Below are 22196 nucleotides of genomic sequence, written 5' to 3'. Positions count from 1 at the left end.
AACAACCTGCGGTGAAGCAGACCACTGGTGCCAACAAGGTCCCCCAGCTGACCAGAGTCTGAGTCCATTGTGGTTTTACCCCTCCTGGACTCCCTGAAGACACCTGCAGCCTCTGCACGCAGCCCCCCTCTCCTGCAGCTTCTGAAGTGACAGAAACCAGATGCTAAAAGCAACAAGCCTTTGTCACGAGTTGAAGTGGACCCTTGGTGTCCACGACATCCCCTAGCTCTCCTGAGTTGAGTCCACTGTGGTTTCACCCCCTACTGGACTCCACAATGACGCCTGTAGAATCAGACCACAGGACCTCCCCAACCACGAGTCCTCCAGGACAAGGAAACCTGACGCCAAAGGACACCCCTGCATCTGTCATCCATGGGCCTTAGAGAAGAGGACCAAAGGTACACCTACGTCATCAAGCACCCCATGTTTGTGGCCTAACTGATGGCTGTCCCCAAATGCCCCCCTAGTCCAAGCCTGCAGCCTAAACCTACGGAGATCAATTCCCATTGAAATACATTGGGCACCCAATGCGTACTGCACCTTGCCACCCCAGTGCAGCCCGAGTGATCTGTTGGTGTGGTCCTGACCTTTGCCCAGTACTTATCTTAACTCTACAAGATTGGTCCCATGAGTCGTCAAACAGTGCTTGTTTGCTGACTTTGTTTTCCTCCTATAGGTTAACATTCAAGAACTCTGAAATTGCACTGTGTTGATTTTTAAACGAAAGAAATATTTAAGCTTGAAAACATACTTACCTTATTCCGAAGTTCTTGGGTTTAAAGAATATATTTTAAAAAGTGTTATTTTTCTAAATTGGTCCTGGATTTATTCTTTGAGTGTGTCTCATTTATTGCCTCTGTGAGTACAACAACTGCTTATCACTATCCTCTGATAAGCCTAACTGCTCGCCCACACCTCCACAAAATAGAGCATTAGTCCTATCTACTTTTGCCTCTGAAAACCACTTGGGGATCCACTGGATTCTCTGCACAGTGTACTTCTTTTAGTGCACTATATTATAGAGAGCCAGCTTCTTGCACTCTGCATTACAAACATTTGGTGTTACCACTTCAGAAGAATGTACCAATTAGTGTATTAAAAGAGTTGTTGATTATTTATCATTACTTTAAACTGAAACATGGTTTTTATCCTTTAATATTAAAAACAGAAAATCGAAATGTGTACGTTGACATTAAATTTAGTAGAGGACATAAAAGAAAAAACATACATATACTATTAGTTTTCCTTAAAAGAGTCTTAGTGAAGTCTTAGTTGCTTCACAAGGAGTGTGTTTAGGGATGACGTTTTAGGACATTCCTTAGTGCTGTGTGTCAGATTAGTCATGGAGAACTACACAATATGTCCACAATTAGTCCTTTTTGTCCCAAACTTGAATGAAGCTTGTATTGGGCATTGTGATTTATGTATTGTTAAACTCTTCCACTTAAAAGCATTATGTAAAAACACTCTTTTACCCACCCATATTTGTTGCTATTTTAAATATTTTTTAATTTTGTTATAAATATTAAAATAATACAGCTAGCTAATACAGAGATAGGAACTGTGGCCTATAGACTCAATATTTAAGATTGGGGGCATTATCGGGGCCACTGGAATTATGTGACTGGCATTTTTTGCATACTTAGCGATTTGTCGCATTTGCCTCATAATCCCTCATTTTCTGCATAATCAGCAGATGCAAATAAAATAAATATTGTTTCTAGCTCAGATGGTGCAATTGCTACTAAAAACGCAGCAACACTTGTTGCCGCGAAGTGGAATACCTTTTTCAAAGGTTCATTGGTCACAGTTCTGTAGCTTATTGCAATAGCTGTTGTTAAGCTGATACTAAGGGGGTGCAACCTATGCCCAGACAGCATTATTAAGTGTAAAAATATAAAATAACTCAGTAATACTACCTCACAATGTGCTGCATTATGCTGCAAATGTAGCTTTTCTTGACGAATAATGTAGTCAGCCTTCCCATATAATTTGTCCCTCCCCTGCCACATAATTCTAGTGACCCTGTACATTATTCATGGAGAACCCCATGAATTATGCAAACAGAGTGAAGCACCTGTTCGAGGTCATTGCACAGACTACAAACGCTTCCACCATCATCAGAGGCCTGCTGCAACAAATTCATTGATTTATTTGTTAAAGAAGTCAGAAACATCCATATCTCTTTACCCACCAGCGACTCTGCAGAAACGACAGATTCTACAATGCAAGGCGCTGCATTCATGGTCATCTTTCTCCCCAATTTCTGAATGCGATCTACAGCAAACAATCTCCAGAGTAAAACCCTCGAACCACCTTTAGGACGCCATTCCAATTCTACTAGCAAATCTGTTGCTATACATCTACTCCCCATATGGACCAACATGGTCAAACTCTCTCTTAAACATGGCATATTTACAGAACAACTAAAAGTGGGTCAAGTCTCTCTTCTCTTGAAAAAAAAACAACCTTTCAATCCATAGAACATGAACTACCGCCCAGTCTCCACACTCTGATTTCTAGGCAAAGTCACTGAAAGTTGCGTAGCGTCCAAACTCATGTCGCACATTCAAACAAACAACCCCTTAGACACTCTTCAATCAGGTTTTTGCCAGGGCCATAGTACAGAAATACAATCCTCTAAGTAGTTGATGACTCCCTTAGAATCCTCAACTCTGGTAACTCCTGCCTCTTGGATTAATTCGCTGCATTTAACACTGTCAACCCTCTAGACCTTGTTCGCACTTTAGAACAACGCAAGTGATTTGGAGGCAAATCCCTCAAGTGGTTCTCTTCATACCCAACTAACTGTTCCTAAATTGGGAAAATGGGTAATGTTGTCTCTAGACCAGTCAGCGTACATCAAGGGGTCCTTCATGACTCAATCCTCTCCCCAACCCTCTTTGACCTCTACCTGGAACCACTATGTGTGATTCTCAGGAACTCTGGGATTCTCTTCCACCTATATGGCGACAACACTCAAGTATACATGAAAATCTCTTCCCCAGAAGATGTTGCCATGCTTTCAATCACACTCTTAAAGATTCAAAACTGCATGTCTAACCACCATTTAAGCTCAACCAAATTAAAACAGAATTTCTATTGCTTTTGCCTCTGAAAGCAAAAACTCCAGTACAGGAATGGATGGATAACGTTTCCGCCCTAGATGGCTGCCCTGCCATTCTCAAGAGTGCCAGATCACTTGGTGTCACCCTTGGGAATCATCTCACTCTTCGCAGCCACATCGCAGCCATGGCCAAAACCACACAACACCAACTTAGGCAGCTTCGGGGCATCAGACAATCGATCACGGAAAAAGACCTTGAAACAGTTGTGCAGCCTCTCCTTCTCTCCAGACTAGAATATGGAATTGTCCTTCTCTCATGCATTCCCAAAGTTCACCTAGGCCCATTGTGAGAAACACTACAAGCAGAAGCACGCTTTGTTTTAAGTCTCAAAATCTGACCACATTTCCCCTGCCCTTCTAACCCTCTAACGACTTCCCATAGAAGCATGGGCCCAATTAAAAGCAGCCTACATTGCCCAGAGGATGCTCCACTCTTTTTCACAATATCTAAATGAGAAACTGCAGATCTCTGGAGCAAATAGGGGTTCCAGAAATGTCCAATCCCTGCTCCTGGAACCCCACCCACCCAATTACTGTGGAGAATAATACATGAGCCAGCTATTCCCTGGTAGTGCCACAAGAATCTGGAACTCTGCCACCCTCTCTCCACCTAACCATCTTCCTAGTCACCTTCAAAAAGGACCTACAGCTTCTCTTTTTTGACAGACTCCTTGGTTAATCACCCTCAACCATTCTCAAGTACTTTCTCCATCAGGATCTAAACTACCTTTGTTACAAGACCCCCACCATCTAAAATCGATGCCTTAACTGTGTACAACATTTGACCAACCGCTGTAATTGCCTCATGTGGTAACTCCTGCACACATCTTCCGATGTAAATGTCCAAGTTTAATTACTGTAACTTGAACTCTCTGTCACCTATCCATCCCGCTACCGTTGTAAAGCACTCTGATGCCTTCGGACCATGTCTGCGCTATAAGAAAATTCCAAAAATAAAAAATGTATTTAAAAACTGACTGGGGGAGGAGGGAGGTAAGAAGCAACAGCAGGGCGGTAGGAGGAGGAAGGAGAAGCAACACCAAGGACAGCAGGAGTTGTGTGGGTGGGGGATAGTACAAGCAAAGACCCAGAGCTGAAGAGACAGACTACAAACACATGCACCCGTATTGAATGCAACAAGGATTATTATTTTTTAAATATATTTTCTCTCCCGAAGCACACGAACAGTGAAAGGACACTGTTCCCTGACAGGAAAGCGTTTCTGGTCCATGCTCAATGAAATGAACAAACACAGGAAGAGAAAGTAGATACAGGAGGCGCTGACCAATTACAAGCAAGGCAATAAGAGTGACATCAAAGCCAACCAAAGGTAAGTACTGGGGAAGCGCTAAGCTCTTTTTTTCTCTATGAGATCTTGCAAGTGACAGTGATTGCCATGCCTCAGTCAAGACCTAAAAAGGTTGCGGAAAAATTTGGCATGGTGTAACATGTAGAGTGGTTGCAAACCAGTGTTGAACAAAAGGCTTAGGATAGAGGATCAAGCCAGTAGCCAAGATATCTATGAGGGAGCTGGCAAAAAGGAGCTTGCAAGTGTAGTGATGGGACCTAGATGAAGGTGTAGGGATCATTCCTGAGACAAAGATTTGTCCCAACTGGGTTGCTTATAGGTGGGAGGGGTAATATCATGGTACAACCTTGGAGTGGACACAGGTTTGTTGTGAAGCAAGCACAGCTCACAGAGGAAGAGCATTGAGAGTTGTAGCAACCTGCAATATGTAAACCAAAAGAAGCAGACTCAAAACAAGACCAGGTGCCATATTAAAAAAATTTGGGTTGCAAGCAGTGTTCATAGTAATTCGATTCAAGGATATCACACACAACTATAAATAGTAAACGTTAGGGGTCGAAGTGCACTAAAAAAGTATGGGAACTTATATGTTTTGCACAAAGGTCGCAGGTCGAGTGTAGGGACTAAAACAAATTTACAAAAAAATACTCTAACTTTTGTTAGTCTTTCACTTTCAGGTAACTACAAAAAAAACAAGGCACAGCGTAAATGAAAAGCAAATTTAACCTAAGTTAATCAATGAGAAATATACAATTGTGCATTATGAATCCTCTATTAGTTAATGCACTGCAGACGTCTGCGTCTGCAAACAGAGAGCCAAAGAGTTGAATCATAGTTGGTGCAGTCGAGAATACTGGCTTGGGTACGTTTAGTGCTACAAGGTTCAAGTATTTGATAGAAAGCATTGAGAATATCCAAGTCATTCTTTAAAACTTGCATTACACACAAAATAAAATAGGTTGCTACAAAATGACCAAATATTTTAAAGAAAACACAGGTGTTTGAAAAAATAGATTTTTGCAATACCCAAACTGTACTTAGTATATTTTTCAGGTAGAACGAAAGAGTACAACCCCGTGTATACCTTACTATACAGTTCTGTGGGCTTTAATCCATCCCAGTTTCTCATTTCTTGTTTCAGTGTCCTTTAAAAATCCGTGCTTGCTAATGGTCAATCCTGCCTCTTTGTCCTTCCTTTTCTCTTTCATTCTACCAATGGAGCAGGGACTAAGTACAATATCCTTCCTCTTTGCTGTGTTTATCTGTTCATAGGGGATTATTTTATTATTTTTTCATGCTCGTGTTACACTGTGGGGGCTCAGGCCCGTAGCTGCTTGCTAGTGATGGTGCGCTCTTTTTTTGGTTGGTTTCTGGCTGTGTGTTTCTCTTGATCAGCACGGCGCCCGCTTCAGGGACTCTCTGCCCCTTTCAATTTTTCTGCACCATCTTACTTTTCGCTGATTATCAGCGCGGCGCCAGCTTCAGGGTCGCCACGCTTCATCTTTCGGTATGGGGCCACTTTGGGAGGCCGTGCCCCTATCTATTTTTCTGCACGTATAGCTGCTGTGCTTCATCTTTTGGCATTGCACATTAAATTGTGCTGCAGGCACATTAACCGATTACCAATAAACTATTCCTACCCACTTACCTCTTGTTCTCCCTATAGTAATTGTATTTATATATAGCGCTTACTACCCCAGATGGCATTGTAACAATATCCATGTTTTATTGACGAGCACTAAGCGGGTAGGCCTCTCCCACATACTTGGCATCCATGAGTGGATGAGCTGCCCCACCCATGGGCTTAAGACCCCGCAAAGCATACTTAGACTCTATTTGTAGCCCAAAACACCACTATAATAAAAACAGCTTAGAACCCAACTTTAATTACAAAAAGAGCAGTGGACTACATGTTCACTGGCCTTACACATACATGCCTCACATTGGCAACAGCCTGTCCCACAGTGACATTGACATTAAAACCAAGAGCCCCACACTGACAGTCTAAAGTTCAACTGTTTTTTCCCTGTCCCCATTGCTTTTCATTGCTGCTTCTCATAATACATACCAAACCTCTGCAGCACCGCTGATCTAATAAACATGTTTCCCAGGTGACAGATGCAGCCTGAATTGTGCATTGCTTATTGCTAACAGCGAACTGGAGGAATGAATTAGCATTGTCTTGCCGTAGTGGCTGCTGTTAGGAATGGGACTGGACTTATTTTAGGAGTACATGTTTTTTGCCCTTATGTTGCTGAATAGGTTTGAAGGCACCCAGCTGACAAGTTGCACAAGTCATAGTTATAGTCATAGTTATAAGATGGCCACCCAGTTATCTGTCTAGGGCTGGGGGTGTCACGCCTAGTCCTTCTGTGTCCCTATACCTAGTAGCTCTGTGGACCTCTGGCTGTGTCCCTGCAGGACTGGTTTCCGCAGTGTGCACCGTAGAATTTGCCAGACCCTGCAGTAGGCAGGTCTGGGATGCCGGCCCTCAGCCTTTCCACTGAAACGGGATAAGCACCCCTGGGTGGCCCTGTCCATTGTTCAATAGGGCAACCTGCTGCCTCACCAAGGCCTTCCTGCTGCTGCAGTCGATGCGAGCCAGAGCCTGCAGCTTCTGTCTGTGCAAGCAATTACTCCTGTGGCAGCCCTCTGTGATCAGTAGGCCATGCGGTGGTGAGTCCGAGTTCCTACCCCTCTATAGCGTGCACGCAGGGGGTGCTCAAGGTCTTCAAGTGCTTTTTGCCATTCAACCATTCTGATGTTTGAAATAGAGGCTCTTTCTTTCTGTTTGTCTACAGTTTACTAGTGACAGTAGCTTAGTCGTTCTACCACTGTAGTGTGTGCCCATGTGGGAAACGCTTTCCTCCAGCTAGAATTCTTCTAGTACCAGCTACAGAGCCACACATGGCAATAGAGCCATACAACTGTCCATGTATCCCACAACTCAGTCCAATGCACCAGCTTCTGGGGAGTTCCCATATGGCACATATTCTGCTGGGCTTTGCTCACCTACCTCTCAAGTAGCTTTCATGTGAAGGTATTTATTTGTCCAACCAACCTGTAATGTTTCTTGTGGGGGTTCCTGACATAGTTCCCTTTTACGCAGTGTGCTTCTATCCCACAACTCTGCTATAGGTGAAAAATGTCATGGCTCACTACAGCAAACCTGTGAAGCTAACACTTCTCCTGCCACTCTTCTGTAGATCACTTAGCCTTTCTGCCACTCTTCTGTAGATCAGCTACAGATCTGTGTTTGCCATTCCAAACCATATAAAACACAACACAGTTATGCAACACACCACATAAATCCAATCCACAACAGAGAATTCCACATCATGCCACAAAACTCAACAGCACATCACATAATTAAGCTCCACTGCATACCACTCCACAACAAAAAATAACACTGCACAGAATTACACTCTGACACACAATCCCACTCCTCATAATTCTAGTACACTCAATACCACATAATTACCATCCACATAATTCCACTCCACAGTTCTATTGCATGATGCCACACGATTCCACTCCACACAATTCCACAACTAACAATTACAATCTAACCCACATAATTCCAGTCCACGCCACATACACCCACTCCACTCTATAACACATGGGTAAGAGACACTGTGCAAATCTAAGACCTATTGGCTTTGCCAATGCTAATTTATAGCTGCCCTTTAAATGCACACACTTCGCAGCTGAACTGGTAACTCCTGTGAAATACCACTCAAAAAGATGTAATCCGTGTCATCAGGAAGCTTCAAGTCATCCCATCAATTAGGCACAACACAACACACCCTTCACACTACCAGGTTGACCAGTTGCACACATTTACATTTTTTACAGGTAAACAGACACCCTGACAAGAAGGCTCGTTTAGCTGTCCGCCCCTCCCTCGGTATCACAGGAGAGTGGGGGGGCACCGGACCATGGAGGCTCCAGGAGGATGAAAGGAGGCCGAGGCTGCAGGGGGCTCGGGGAGGGGGAAGCGCAGGGGTCTAACATCAGCGCTGAGGCTGGGCGGGTCCGTGATGGGGCTGGAAACGGCTGAAGGGCGAGGCAGACACTGACCGGCACCGGCTCCCGGGAGCTCCGCGCTCAATCAGCTCTCCCCGTGTGTCTGAAGAGCAGAAGAGACACAGAGCCAAGGACATAGAAAGGGGACTCTTTGTTACCAAATGATGGTGGCTATCCCATTCTAAGATGGTGGCGGGCTCCGCTGAAACTGACTTCTCGTCTTCCGCGGCGGCCATCTTGGAAAGGTGCAGGTCACCCAGGAAAGAGCCTGTGCTTGGGTCACAAATAGACTTTTTCTGCAGACGTTTATGCAGGCCTTGCTTTCATAACTGCCGCTTTTTGGGATACTTAACGAAGTGCGTATGGACACAACTTAAGCATACATACGCAGCTCCTTTTTCATTCCACACTCCGATAAACCACAACCAAGTCATGATAAATATTCCACAAAGTGTTAACGTCGGGGCCTATGTAATAGCTATCTCACATTAGTACACGCTCTATTACTTGCCTTTAAATCACATTCCAATTTAGTTGCCCGCCACTGGCATTTAACTCCTGTGATTCAAATGATCTCAGTATACACGAATGTATTTCATACCAAAACCTGAGTTATGAGCCACAAAGTGCTTTCAATCTAAACCCAAACAGCTGACAAACTTTCCATTAAATTATGTGTGACATTTCTATAATGACACTGTTTCTCAAGGCAAACAAAGAAGCAATTTTCAAAGTATTGGCTAGGGCTTCTATCATGCACTCTAAATGCAGCCCCCTGGCTAAGAGACGTGACAGACACTACCTGCCGCTTATGCGGTGAGGGCACAGAAGACCTCCCACATGTCCTCTGCTCATGCAATCATCTTGCATCATAAAGAAAAGCCTTATTGAAAAAATGTAATGGAAGAGGCCTACGGACAAGGAGGCAAGCAGTGATGGCCTGGTTTGCACCAGGGAACATACAACTGAACTGCGCCCTAGTGAAATTTCTCTCCTTGGTAACAAAGAAGCAGCATTCAATACGGCAGCACCATCCTTCTTCAACCTCTTATACAGTCTCCCAGGTATATGACCCCTCCACTATGACCAACGGGGCCAACCCAGGTCTTCAAATCAACCAACTAGAAGGAAATATGAGCCTAATGACTGCTATGAAAATCTTAGATGGCTTAGAGAAAATTGTTTCATGCAAGGCTACGCCAAATGTTCATGCAATAGGCCCAGGCGACTATGCAAACAAATAACAAAAATTGCACCTCAGGAAAGGGGTGGGACACTGAAAGACAAGGTGATACTTTAAGATGACATTTTTTTCCTAAACTCCTGACTTTAGCTCTCAATGGTACTAAGAGATGTTTTAACTACAATAGAATGAGCTACGTTTTTGAGAAGCAAAGGAACTGCCATGAGGATGGGTCAGCCCAATTGAGGTATCGCAACATGTTTTATATGCATCAGGAAGAAGTTTATAAATAAGCAATATGGCTGCATGTAAATGAACAAGACTGCTAATGATAGCTTATTAACAATTCAGTTTTCACAACGTGTTTTATATGCATCAGGAAGACGTTTACAAATAAGCAAGATGGCTATGTGCAAATTAACAAGACTGCCATTGATGGCTTAATAACAATTTGAATGTTTCGTAAAACTTCTTTATTTTTTATTTTTTACATTGTTATGGTTATAAGTGACTAAACAATACATCTATTTATCTATCTATCTGTAATGACATTGTGATTTTATTACAAGACTGGAGGCTCCTATCATGCTTCCTTTTCTTGCTTTAATTTCAATTGCAACCAAGATATAACAACAAAACTACATTTCCCATGAGCCCATGGGAAAGAAGAAACCACTAAATTAACTCATAGGGGAACAACCAAAAGGGAGACTTTAAGCTTAATAACTGTCTTAACTGCAAGGAACAATTCCTCTTTTCTAATTATCTTCTAATGATAAGTATCATTATTTTATATTTTTCTTCACACTTTTTTTTCTTAAAATGTACTGCTGTTTCGCAGTTATTGTTGATTTTTTTTTAGATACCCAGGGCCTGATTCATGAGCAATTTGTGCTGCCTTTGCATAATTTTTAACGCAAAAGCAGCGCAAACATACAAAATACAATTACATGCTAAGGCGGTGCAAACGTTTCTTAAATAAGGCCCCTGGTCTCTTAATTCCTTTATGTGGTAGAGCGCATTCCCCTGTCAGGCGCTCTGTCGGTGCTGTGCTCAAGTGTGTCTTTTCTTCATTGCGCGCCTTTCCGTACTGTGAGGATAGACGCTCTGTTCCAGGAAAGATTTCCTCATTGTGCACCTCTATATGCTTTGAGGAGAGACGCTCTGTTATAGGATACAGTAACCGGTGAATTCACCCGCTCCATTTGAGAAGACTGCATTGTTCCTCACATCTTTCCAATTCTTTCCCAGCAGGCAGAGTTTATCAGTCGTGCCCGCCTACCTCCAGTGATTTTCTGGTTTGGGGTGTGTCTCAGTCTGCTCTTGGAATATATATATATATATAATATATATATATATATATATATATTTTTTTTTGTATAATTGGAATATGGACGAAGATTCATTTTGAATCTGGGAAGTTAATTTTGGAGGTACTGAATTGTTTCTGCTCTATTTATGGAGTTTTGATGGAAATAAGACCAGATTAGGCGTGGATATATTTTGAAGATCGTGATATGAATTAAATGGAAACGGTTCCCGAGAAGTTTTTGAATTAGCTTGCTTTTGGTAAAAATAAGGTAAACCTGCCGGCAATGTTGTCTGTCCCGATATTAGAACGTGAGTGCAAATGCAGCCAAGTGGACAGTGAATGTGTTTGGTAACTTTAGTGCCGGTCAGCAGACGCGCCTTCTGTAGAGAGCAGGTATTTGAAAATAGGAGAGAGATATCTCGCCACAGAATGTTCGTGGTGTTTTAGATGTGGAATGAGGTTTTCAGAGGATCGTGATTTTATGGATCAAATCTGTTTATTGATTTTAACATATAAAAGTACAGAGCACTGTAGCTCCAAGTTACTAAAGTTCCAATCTGGCATGAGGAAGGCCATCCACAGGATCACTGTTCTATCGCCAGGAGGGACCTCCCCCCACCAACCGCCTCCTGTCATTAAGAAGGACAAGGTGGCCAAAGCACAAAAGTCTGAGCTCAGAGCTCCGTACATGGTGTAACAGAACATATAAATAACTGATAATACAAGAACCGTGCTTCCCCCCATAAGGCTGTGCCCCTCTCCCACCCCCGTGCTCTCTACCCCTCCCCCCTCGCTGCATTGTCCCAGACCCCCCCATACCTCACCAGGTCGTCACCCTCTAAGAAGTTCGTGTCAGCCCCAAGACCCTCAAATAAGCCGGGCATGTCAGCTCAGTAAATTCTGTCAACAAAATCTGAAGAAACCACTTCCATACCATACCTATGTCACCCACTCTCTGCTGAGAAGCCAGAGTAAGCTTCTCCATTGCGAGAATGAACCACAGCTTCTGGAGCCAAGACACATACGTCGGTACTCTGTCCGTACCCCATAGTGCTAGTATCGACTGCAGTGCCGCATTGAGGGCCAGGGCCATCTGTTGCCTCTTCAGCGATCAAAGGGGAAAGGTGAGGGGGTTGAGTAAACCTAGCAGTACGTACAATGGAAATCTAGGAATCTCGGTCTGAAACACCTTGTCAATATCGTCTAAAATGCTCGCCCAATATCTCTTAAGCTTGGGGCAATGCCAGAGCAGATGCACAAGCGTGCCTGTATTACCACACCCCCTCCAACAAAGGCTAGACTTGGTGGAATCCCATGCATGTATCCATGCTGGGGTATAATACCAATAAGAAGCCACCTTATATGCCGTCTCCGTCCCGCTGCATTATAGGCCGTATGATGTGTTCTGTAAAATATATTGTCCCATTCCTCCTCAGAGATCTCCCTCTCCAGCTCCCTCTCCAATCTCAACTGCCCTTTGGACTTAGGCGGGCGGTCCACCCCCTGGAAGAGTCTATAAAGTTCTGAAATCACTCGTCTATCATCCTTATTCGTCAGCAGCCATTTCTTGAACGATGTGAGCGGCCTATCCATCAATGCTCTGTTCACCGGCAGAAGGGCCCAATGCCGCACCTGATAGTACATCAGCCTATCTGCCTCTGTCAAGCCATATGTCTCCCGCATCTGGTCGAAGGAGATCACCCCCTACTCATCAAAAAGGCTCCCCACCCTCTTACAACCCCCATCATACCAACTGCGCAGACTTTCCACTCGCAGACCGGGCCCAAAATCAGGATTCGCGACTATCAGAGTCAGAGGGGACGGAAACGACGTAAGCCCTGGCCGACATGCCACTGCGTCCCATACACGTAACGTCGCTCCCGTAATCGGGGAGGAGTAAAGCCCCCGCGCCCTATGTCGACGTCGGAGCCAAGGCTCCTTCCAAATGTGAGATCCCGCCACCGCCTGATCCATGAAGCACCAATGTTTCTCAGTAAGAGGACGACTCCACTCTAGAAGAAAACGCAACTGCGCCGCCTGAAAATATCGTAGAAGGCAGGGGACAGCCAGCCCCCCTTCCCCCCTAGAGCGGTACAAAACCCGTCTTGGGAGCCGTGCTAGACGCCCATCCCAGATCAATTTCAGGACCACAGATTGAAGAGTCGTTATCGTCCGAGACGGAGGGGTCAGAGGAAGCGCCTGGAACACATAAAGTATACACGGCAACACGTTCATCTTCACCGCCGAGAACCTACCCAGCCAGGAAAGTTTATGTTTCCCCCAGTTCCCCAGATCCCGCTGCACCTCACGAACTGACATCGCATAGTTCAAGCTCACCGTCTTTGCAACTGAATGCGCCAGATCAACACCCAGATAAGAAAGCCTCGATGTCGACCAAAGAAAGGAGTATCGAGCTCTCAAATCCTCCTTGTGCTCCTGGGTTACAAATAAACGGAGGACCTGGGATTTCTGCATGTTCACCCGAAACCCAGAGACCTGGCTGAACTCACCGATTATCACCATTAGCGCAGGCAGTGAAGTCGTGTGCTCCGCCAGGGTAAGGATCACATCGTCTGCATACAGAGTAATGAGATGATGATCTCCTCTGAATTTAACGCCAGAAACCAAGGGGCTGTTGCGTAAACGCTGCGCAAAGGGCTCTATATATAGCGCGAACAAGAGAGGAGGGAGCGGACATCCCTGCCAAGTCCCCCGTCCAATCGGGAACGGTAAAGACAACGTACCATTAACCCGGACCACAGCCCTAGGTGAATGATAGATACATCGGATCCACGTCCTAAAGCCCGGACCTAGTCCATAGCGCTCCAACACCCGAAAAAGGTAAGGCCAATGAACCCTATCGAACGCCTTCTCTGCGTCAATAGAGAGGAGAAGCGGCTCCCTACGGGATCAACCGGTTTTATCTATCAAATGAAGAATCCGCTTCGTGTTATCGCTGCACTGTTGATGGGGTATGAAACTCGCCTGATCCGGATCTATAAGACCCAGCATGCAGGGATTAAGGCGGTGAGCCAGTATTCCAGTAAATAGCTTGGCATCTATATTCAGAAGCGAGATCGGCCTATACGAAGCACACTCCTCTGGGTCCTTCCCAGGCTTATGTATAACTGCAATGGTAGCTTCTAACATACTGGGCACGAGGGCTCCCGACGCCTGAAAGGAGTTAAAGAGCCGTACCAGGAGCGGTGCAAGCTCCACGCAGAAGGTCTTATAAAAGAGCGCCGTAAAACCATCGGGACCGGGGGACTTCCCAACATTTAGGCGTGAAATCGATGAGATGACCTCTTCCACCCTGATAGGCTGGTCCAAGGAAGACGCTTCCCTCTCGCCAAGCGGGGTAATTGCTATCCCCTCAAGGAATGCGGCCGGGTCCACATCACCCTGATCGTCTGCCGTGTATAACTCCCAATAGTACTCAGCGAACGCCTCCGCAAATTGATAATTTGTTCGAGCTTCTCCCCTCGAAGGGGAACGGACCATTTTTATCAGCGACGCCAAGCGTTGTGCTCTTAACCGGTGCGCCAAGAGCTTCCCACACCTATTACTCCCAATGTAATATTTATGCTTGAGCCGCACTATCGCGTACTCGGCCCTGTCCCACTCCAGTCGTCTCAACTGCTGCCGCACTTTCTCCAACTCCCACCATATTCTAGGCGCACCAGTGGACTTATGGGAGCGCTCCAGTGCCGCCACCTTCTGCTCTAGCACCGCCCTCTGCTCTCTCCTTGCTTTATTATCTCTAGCTTATAGCGACATTACCTCCCCTCGCACCACTACCTTCAAGGTCTCCCACAAAGTCTCCAAACAGGTGTTCCCATCATCATTGAGACTAAGATAGTCCGTAATCACGCGCCAAAGCGACTCCTCTGTTGCCCTTCTCTGCAACATCGCGTCCCTAAAGCGCCAGCTCGGACTCCCCACCCGGCCTATGTCTATGGTGACCTCCACAGTAATAGGTGCATGATATTTTAGGGCCCAAGGCTCAATTGTGGTCTCCCTAACTCTAGAAGTGAACTCCTGGGAGACCAGAAAGAAGTCAATACATGCGTACGTATTGGTAGCCACCGAATAAAAAGAATAATCCCTAAGTGTAGGATGCGCTCTCCTCCAAACATCCTCCAGACCACAATCAGCCAACCACTGTCGCCCTGCCGCCATCAACGCTCCAGTCTGCCCAAACCGGTGCCGAGATCGATCCAACTCATTGTCCATTACCAGGTTAAAGTCACCTCACACTAAATTGGCGCTATCCGACGTATTAAGCACTGGGGAAACAGCCTGTCTCAGGAAGGTTTCTTGCTGCGCATTAGGAGCATACAAGGAAGCAATGGTAAAGGAGAAGGCTCCCACCCGTATTCTAAGAGCCAAAAGTCTACCCTGCACCTCATGTATTTTTGCTACCACTTCCCCAGAGAAGGCCCTCGAGAGCAGTATCGCCACCCCAGCATGTTTCGTGGAGGTCGAGGACCAGAATTGCCTAGGGAACCACTTTGACTGCATGCTATATGTGTCCCTGGGCAGTAAATGCGTCTCCTGTAACTAGCAAATGTGACTACCAGACTTCTCAAGACCCGACAGGATTGCCAATCTCTTAGCCGGACTATTAAGCCCCCGGACATTCAAACTTAGACACTTAATAGCCATGCATCCCAGAACTAGGTTCCCTCAGGGGGGAGGGACCCATCGGGGGAGCCGAAGCCCAGGACAGCACCAAGGCCGCTCCGAACTACAGGGCCAGTCAGCTAAGACAACTTCTAAACAAGTTCCAGGGGAAGCACACCAACATGCAACCATAACGCACAACAGGTGCTCACAACATATAAGTCCTCTAACACTCATCTCCAAAGAGGCAAAGTCTCAGCAGGGGCAGCAGAACCACTCAAGTTTGTCGTGCAAAGTCCAACGGCTCCCCCGCCAAGACCCCTCTCAAATGGTCTTTGTGCGACCCATATCAGCACAGCCGTCCCCGGCCACCCCTCCCTTAAGCCTTGGTCCCAGCGGCTACGCTACTCAATGCAGATTGCCGCTCTAACGCCTGCTCCGAAGTTGTAGGCTGCTGCTGTTTCCTCTTTCTCTCCTTTCGCCACCAGCGCGGACGGTCCCCGTCGGCCGCCTCCATACTTGCGCCAGCGTCTTGACTATCTCCCTCCAGGCGCAGAATCCGTCTCACTTCTGATACCGTCTTCACATGTTGGAGCTGATCCTCCCATCGGAAGATAAGGCGGAAAGGATGACCCCAAGAATAAGACACAGCATGCGCCCGTAAATGCTCTGTGATGGGCTTAAATTCTCACCGCCTCTGCAAAGTCCGTAGTGAGAGGTCTTGAAATAATTGAAGCGTGTGTCCTCTAAAATGGATCTGCGGGAGGTTGCGGGCCCTCTGCAAGATGTTTTCTTTAAGCCCGTAGTTGTGGACACATGCTAGAATATTTGGCGGGCGTTCCCCGGTCCCACCAGCACGGCCCACTCGATGAACCCTGTCTAGCGTAATCTCCTGGGTCTCCTCTAGGCCAAGGACCGAGCTGAACAGCACCACCACAAATTCTCCAACGTCCTCCTTCTCAGCCCCGATCGGCACACCCCTGATGCGGATATTATGCCGTTGCAACCGGTTTTCCAAGTCCTCAACTGCAATCGGAAGAAGATCCTGCTGCTCCCGCAGGCGTATGATCTCCTGTTGCATGCCTGCCACCTCCTCGCCGCGGGAAATCTCACCATCCTCGACCTGTGCCACCCGCTCACCCAGGGACGCGACTTCCACTCGAAGCTCCTTTACCTCTTGGAAAATGTCCCTACGGAGTTCATGCAGGTCACTCTGAAGCAAGTCAAAAAAGGAGGTAAGGAAACCCTTTGTGACTGGGGCCCGCCATCCTCCTCCATCTCCCCTCGTACCTCTGGAGATCTCGTCGCAGTCTGGCCTTCGACAGACCTACCCTGCACTGGGTGGGATCTGGTCAACATTTCTCTCACCGACTGGTCTTGTTTGGGCTTGGAGGACGCCATCTCACCAGACTCCCCACTACGGCCGCGTATTCACCCCGTTGATTGCCTCCTCGCGCTGTCCTCCGTGGGCCTGGCCGTCAGCACCCCATCACCTTGCGCCTCGTGCTCCAACCAACAGCACTGGCCTCCACCGCACCAAGGCTCTCTTAGGCCAGCCGCAGCTCACCGACCCCCCCCAGCTCCGAGCAATACCACCATGGGCCGACCGCACCGCCGATTAGTGGCCCAGCCCCTCTGCGCCGCTCTAGGCTCCACTACCATGGAGCGGGAGCAACCCAGGAATGCTCAATTCTGCTCCCTTTCTCGCCCGGGGCTCCCGCTCTCCAGCGGCGCCAAAAGCAAAATGGCCGTTCCGACCTCCAGGGGTCCGAACCCGGGCTCGTCTCCGCATCAGCTCCTCTGGCACGGGCCTCACTGTGCTCCACCACCGCAGGGCCCTCTTGGGCGACTGCCGCGTCTCTCTGGGCGGCCGGCGGACTGCTGAGCCCAGAATCACGCCACGTGGCCTGGCCCGCCGCGCACCGCCTCCCCGCTATCCGCGAGCGCGGGCTCAGGCCGTGAGGCACAGCGTCGCCGCCCTCCGCTCCTGTGGGCGTCCCCGACTCCCTTCGGGGCGCCCACTGCTTCCTGGCACCGGTCGCGAAGCTGGGAAGACCCGGGCCACAGAAATCCGGGGTCGCAAGGCTTTCACTGGGGCCCAGGCGGCGGAGCTCAGACAAACGCATCCACTCACGCCGCCATCTTTGCCACGCCCCAGGATCGTGATTTTAGCGACTACTAATGCCTGGTTCGTTTTCAGAACAGGCTTGATTAGGGAAGTTTTTGAATTCGCTTTTTTTTGGTAAAATAAGGCAAACCTACCGGCAATTATGTTTTGTCTGTCCCGGTCTTAGAACGGTAATGTAAATGTAGCCAATCGGACAGTGAATGTGTTTGGTATTTTTAGTGCCGATCTGCAGACGTGCCTTGTGTGTAGAGCAGACATTTAAAAATAGGAGAGATACCTCACCAGAGAATGTTTGTGGTGTTCTAGATGCGGAATGAGGTTTTCAGAGGATCGTGATTTGTTTAGCGATTACTAATGCCTGGCTTGTTTTCAGAACAGGTTTGTTCAGGGAAATGAAACTGACGAAGGGAAATGCTAATACGGCTGCAAGTATTTGAATACACGGCGGATCGGACGTGCGGCCGCGCGATATAAAAACGTGCGTTTCATGATGTCGCGTTTCTAATGTATTTAGAATGCTGATGGATACTGCAGGATCGAAATACAAATACGAATGACCATAAGGTATTACAAGTATATGACCCTTTGTTTTTGATTAATATCATGAAAGGTCAATATACTAGTGGAGGGATATAATGTCATATATCTAAGATGGTAGAAGAAGTAGTGTTTCTCTTTATATGATTTTATTTTATCGATATGAGAGGAACTGTAGTAGTGGATTCTTGAGTTGAGTAAAGAAGATTACGGTAAGGAGGTTTGCCTAGTTCATTAAAGGTCTGGCTTATGAGATAATATGAGGGATAACAAATAAATAAGTGTATTTTGATAATTGAAACCATGGTGTGGATTGGGTCTTGAGTAAATAGATATGAAAGATACGATTGATATAGGTAACAATATGATTTAGAATATTTTGTTGTTTTATTGAAGGAAATAAGGATCATACAAGGAAGAACTTGGGAGATGTGCCCTTGGTAATTGATTTACAACAAATGTGAAGGTATGTTGTGTAGGGTGGGACAAAATCATGAGAGATACCATATTATAGATGACTTGATATGGAATGTGTGTATTTGAATAAATTGAGTTGTCTTCTGCTTGTATTTGTAGATTGATTTTGATTTGAAGATTTTGTCTGGAGAAAAATAAGTTGGTACTGATTACATTGTAACTAGTGGTAAGTAGAGATGATGTTGGGTTTGAACAGAATGGGACAGAGAGGATTTTTTGGTATGATTGATTTGATTTATATCATTGTAAGGGTCCCTATTGGTTTGTCCTGAAGAAGACCCGTGGAGGAGCCTTTAAGTTTGGCCCAAGAGCGTAAAGGGGGTCGAAACGTCAACGATGATGCTCTAGCCTGTTGGAGTTGTTTATGTGGAGGACTAAAATGGCAATTTAAGGCCTTGTCAAATTAAGGACTGGTTGAATGCAGATAAAGATTAACCAACAGGCTGTGTATACTTTTTTAGTAATTGTTATATTACATGGTGATGAGATTTATCTTCGCTGTTTTCTTTCTTCAAACACGAGCACTTGATCTTTGCACTTTTTCTGTCCTTCTACTGTTTGGGTGTTGTGTCAGGGACTCCTTTTGATATGTAAGAAAGTTTTTATTCTGTATATATTAATAAAATGATTTTCTCTAATGTATTTTTACCCATTCTGTTCTTTATTGTGAGTAAACCCCTGTGTTAATAATGTGGTCTTCTTTGGGGATGTTGTAGTTTATGTAACATCAGTCTGCTCTTGAGCACAACTCTTGCGTGACTCCTTTTAACCCTTCTGAGCCATATATGTTTTAGTTCTGAACACTTTCATTTGTTTTTCTTCACATTGGTATTGTTGGGTGTCATTGTAAGCTTTCCAGTCTATATTACTATAGTTGCAATATATTTTTCCTATTCAAAATGTCAAAAACACCTCTTCTGTCATTGATGATAAGGAAGCTCAGGAATTCTGTGATAATTTAAACGCATTTATTCAGGGCTCTGTACAACAAGCTGTCTCAGCTTTCATGGTAGAGGTGTCAAAAAATTTAGAAGTGTCATTTTAATAACTTGTCTCACAGAATAGTACTTCTGCGTGAAATAAGGGGAGGAAAATACCTTTTCTAAGGTTCATTCAAATTTAAATAAAATTACTTCTTCCCAAAAAATTCCAGTCCTCCCACCTGTGAGGATTCTAATACGGCAGATAAAGTTTCTCCACAACTGAATATTACCTGGTTGATGGATACTGGCGATGACATGGATCAGGATGATGTTAATGACCAGAATACAGACAATGTCTAGCATGGGCCTCCTGGGAAAAGGTTATAATATTCTCAGACGGATTTGGGGGAGTCATCTAATGAGACAGACTTGACTGTATCTGATTGTATGGGCAAACAAATGTTTGATCCTACTTCATGCACCATCCAAATTCTATGGAGTGGTTCCTGTCTGATCATGTAGCTGACTATGTTTTCCTCCATTTGAGACAACCTTTGGATAAATCAATTAGGAACAAATTACGTTCTGAATGTCCCCGCCCTAGTCTTCCACATAACGTTACCGCCACCCGAGCTATATATCCTATCATGGTTTTGATTCTTTTCTAAGTTTGGTAAATGCCCTAAAAACCCTAAAAAAAAAGGGGGTTGACAGGGCCTGGTCAAACTGTCAAGACAGGCTTCTTGATTCAGTGGGTCCTCTAACTAGATTTATGGATTTGGCTGAGGAAGCTAGACTGGAAGGCTCACAAATTGATACAAAAACTCTTTCAAATTGGGCTCAGAGGGAAATTTGCATTCTGCCATTTCCCAATAGAGACGTAAAAGTCGTTTATTAAAGATTGATCCAAATCTGGGCCACCTGTCCACCTGAGAAGAGGGCCAACGTATTACTTTTCTGAGACTCTTTTATAAAAGAGATGAGCAAGTATGTGACTACTTTTGCAACTATGGATAAGACTCAGTTTTCTCTCAAGAATATTCTCAACTCCAGAGTCTTTGGCAAGGCGAGTAAAGGGAGAAGCTGCTTTAGCAGTTGCTATGGCTCCCACTGAGGCAATTTCTACAGAGGCTTCTCCAGATTCAGTCAAGAATACAAACCCCAGTTCTACCCTCAAAGAGTAAGAGGACTCAGGAGCAGAGGTTTCCGTCAAAGAGGAATCCAAAACTCAGGTAAGATTGTTCAATTCTGGCCCTCAGCCTGTAGGAGATCGTTTGGCATTTTTTCTTCCAAATTCCAAATTGGTGCAAGATCACTGCAGATCCTTGGGTTCTACAAACTGTTTAAGGTTATTGCATAGACATATAGACCTTTCCCAAACCCCTCGTCAAACACATTTCCCTCCTTTAAGATTTTCCCAAGAGCGAACCAATCTCTAATCAACATGGACATTTTTTCTCTAATCTCAAAGAACGAAATTGAAAAAACAAATCTTCACCCAACTGTTCTTTTCAGTACAATTTTTATTGTACAAAGGTTTTGTCCTGTGATAAATCTATGAATGTTCAACAATTATGTAGTCTACAATCATTTTAAGATGGAGAACAGCCTTCATCTCAGAGACACCTTGAAAAAGGGCGATTGGATGGTCTGCTTAGATCATCAAAACACTCATTTTACTATTCCTGTTCATCTGTTTTACAGGAAATACCTGCAATTCCAGTGGGAAAATTCAATCTTTCAGTTCACAGCTCTTCCTTTCAGATTCTCTTCAGCACTATGGGGCTTCATGAGGTTAATAAAACCAGTAGTGACTCATCTAAGAGCCCAAGGAATAACATTGCTGATTTATTTAGACAACTTCCTTATTATGGCCCAGAACAAAGATCTTCTTCATTGCCATTTGGAGAAATGTCTTCATCTTTTGAAATCCCTAGGCTTTCTGGTAAACATGGAAAAATGTTCTCTCATTCCCTCGACTCAAATTGAGCTGTATTTCCCCATAGACCCCAAAACACTCTTTGCTTCTTCTGTCGCATGGGCTCTCATTATCCTAAATGAGACTACTGGATTTCTAGGCAGCAGGATCGATCACAGTGTGGGGGACTGAGTCGGACCCACGTGTAAGGAACTCTGTCACGCTAAATCCTGTTTTTGCTCCGGCTAACTAGCAGTGCCTCATTTCTCCCAAGGGAAAGAGATGATTGGGCAGCAGAGCGCATGACATCTTTGGACCTTCTCAGGGAAGTCGTGGTCACTCAGATCCAAACCAACTCTCTCGTTTACAGTATGATCTCATATACAAATGACAAAGGCAGTATAAGTTTTATATAATGTTTTAATAAAACAACTGCATTTTAGATAATAAGGCGTGAGCCGCAATAACCAGAACCATACAACACAGTAGGATTGAAATAGTCACCAGGAGTAAAACATAAGAACAAAGCTATCATGGTGTCTAATAGTTTCTACTCTCCCTCTGCTTGGTCTATTTCGAGCACAGCATGTTAAGCTTCTAACTTGCCTTTCTGAATCCCTGGGGAGACATCAG

General features: G+C 45.4%; 1 protein-coding gene across 4 annotated transcripts in view; it reads right to left on the bottom strand.

Annotated features, from left to right (window-relative positions):
• LOC138282964 (zinc finger protein 271-like) overlaps positions 1-8589 on the bottom strand; it is a 29707-nt gene extending 21118 nt beyond the window's left edge. For 3 of the 4 annotated variants that reach the window (XM_069221037.1, XM_069221038.1, XM_069221039.1), the window contains exon 1: positions 8517-8589. The gene's annotated coding sequence lies outside the window, so the exon portion shown is untranslated. The remainder of the gene's footprint in view (positions 1-8516) is intronic. The other variant, XM_069221040.1, reaches the window with a different exon arrangement.
• Positions 8590-22196: the final 13607 nt, after the last annotated feature.

This window comes from Pleurodeles waltl, chromosome 2_2, assembly GCF_031143425.1.
Source record: "Pleurodeles waltl isolate 20211129_DDA chromosome 2_2, aPleWal1.hap1.20221129, whole genome shotgun sequence".
Classification (NCBI taxonomy): Eukaryota; Metazoa; Chordata; class Amphibia; order Caudata; family Salamandridae; genus Pleurodeles; species Pleurodeles waltl.
The sequence above is the reverse complement of the archived record's forward strand: the minus strand, read 5'-3'. Positions and strand labels throughout refer to the sequence as shown.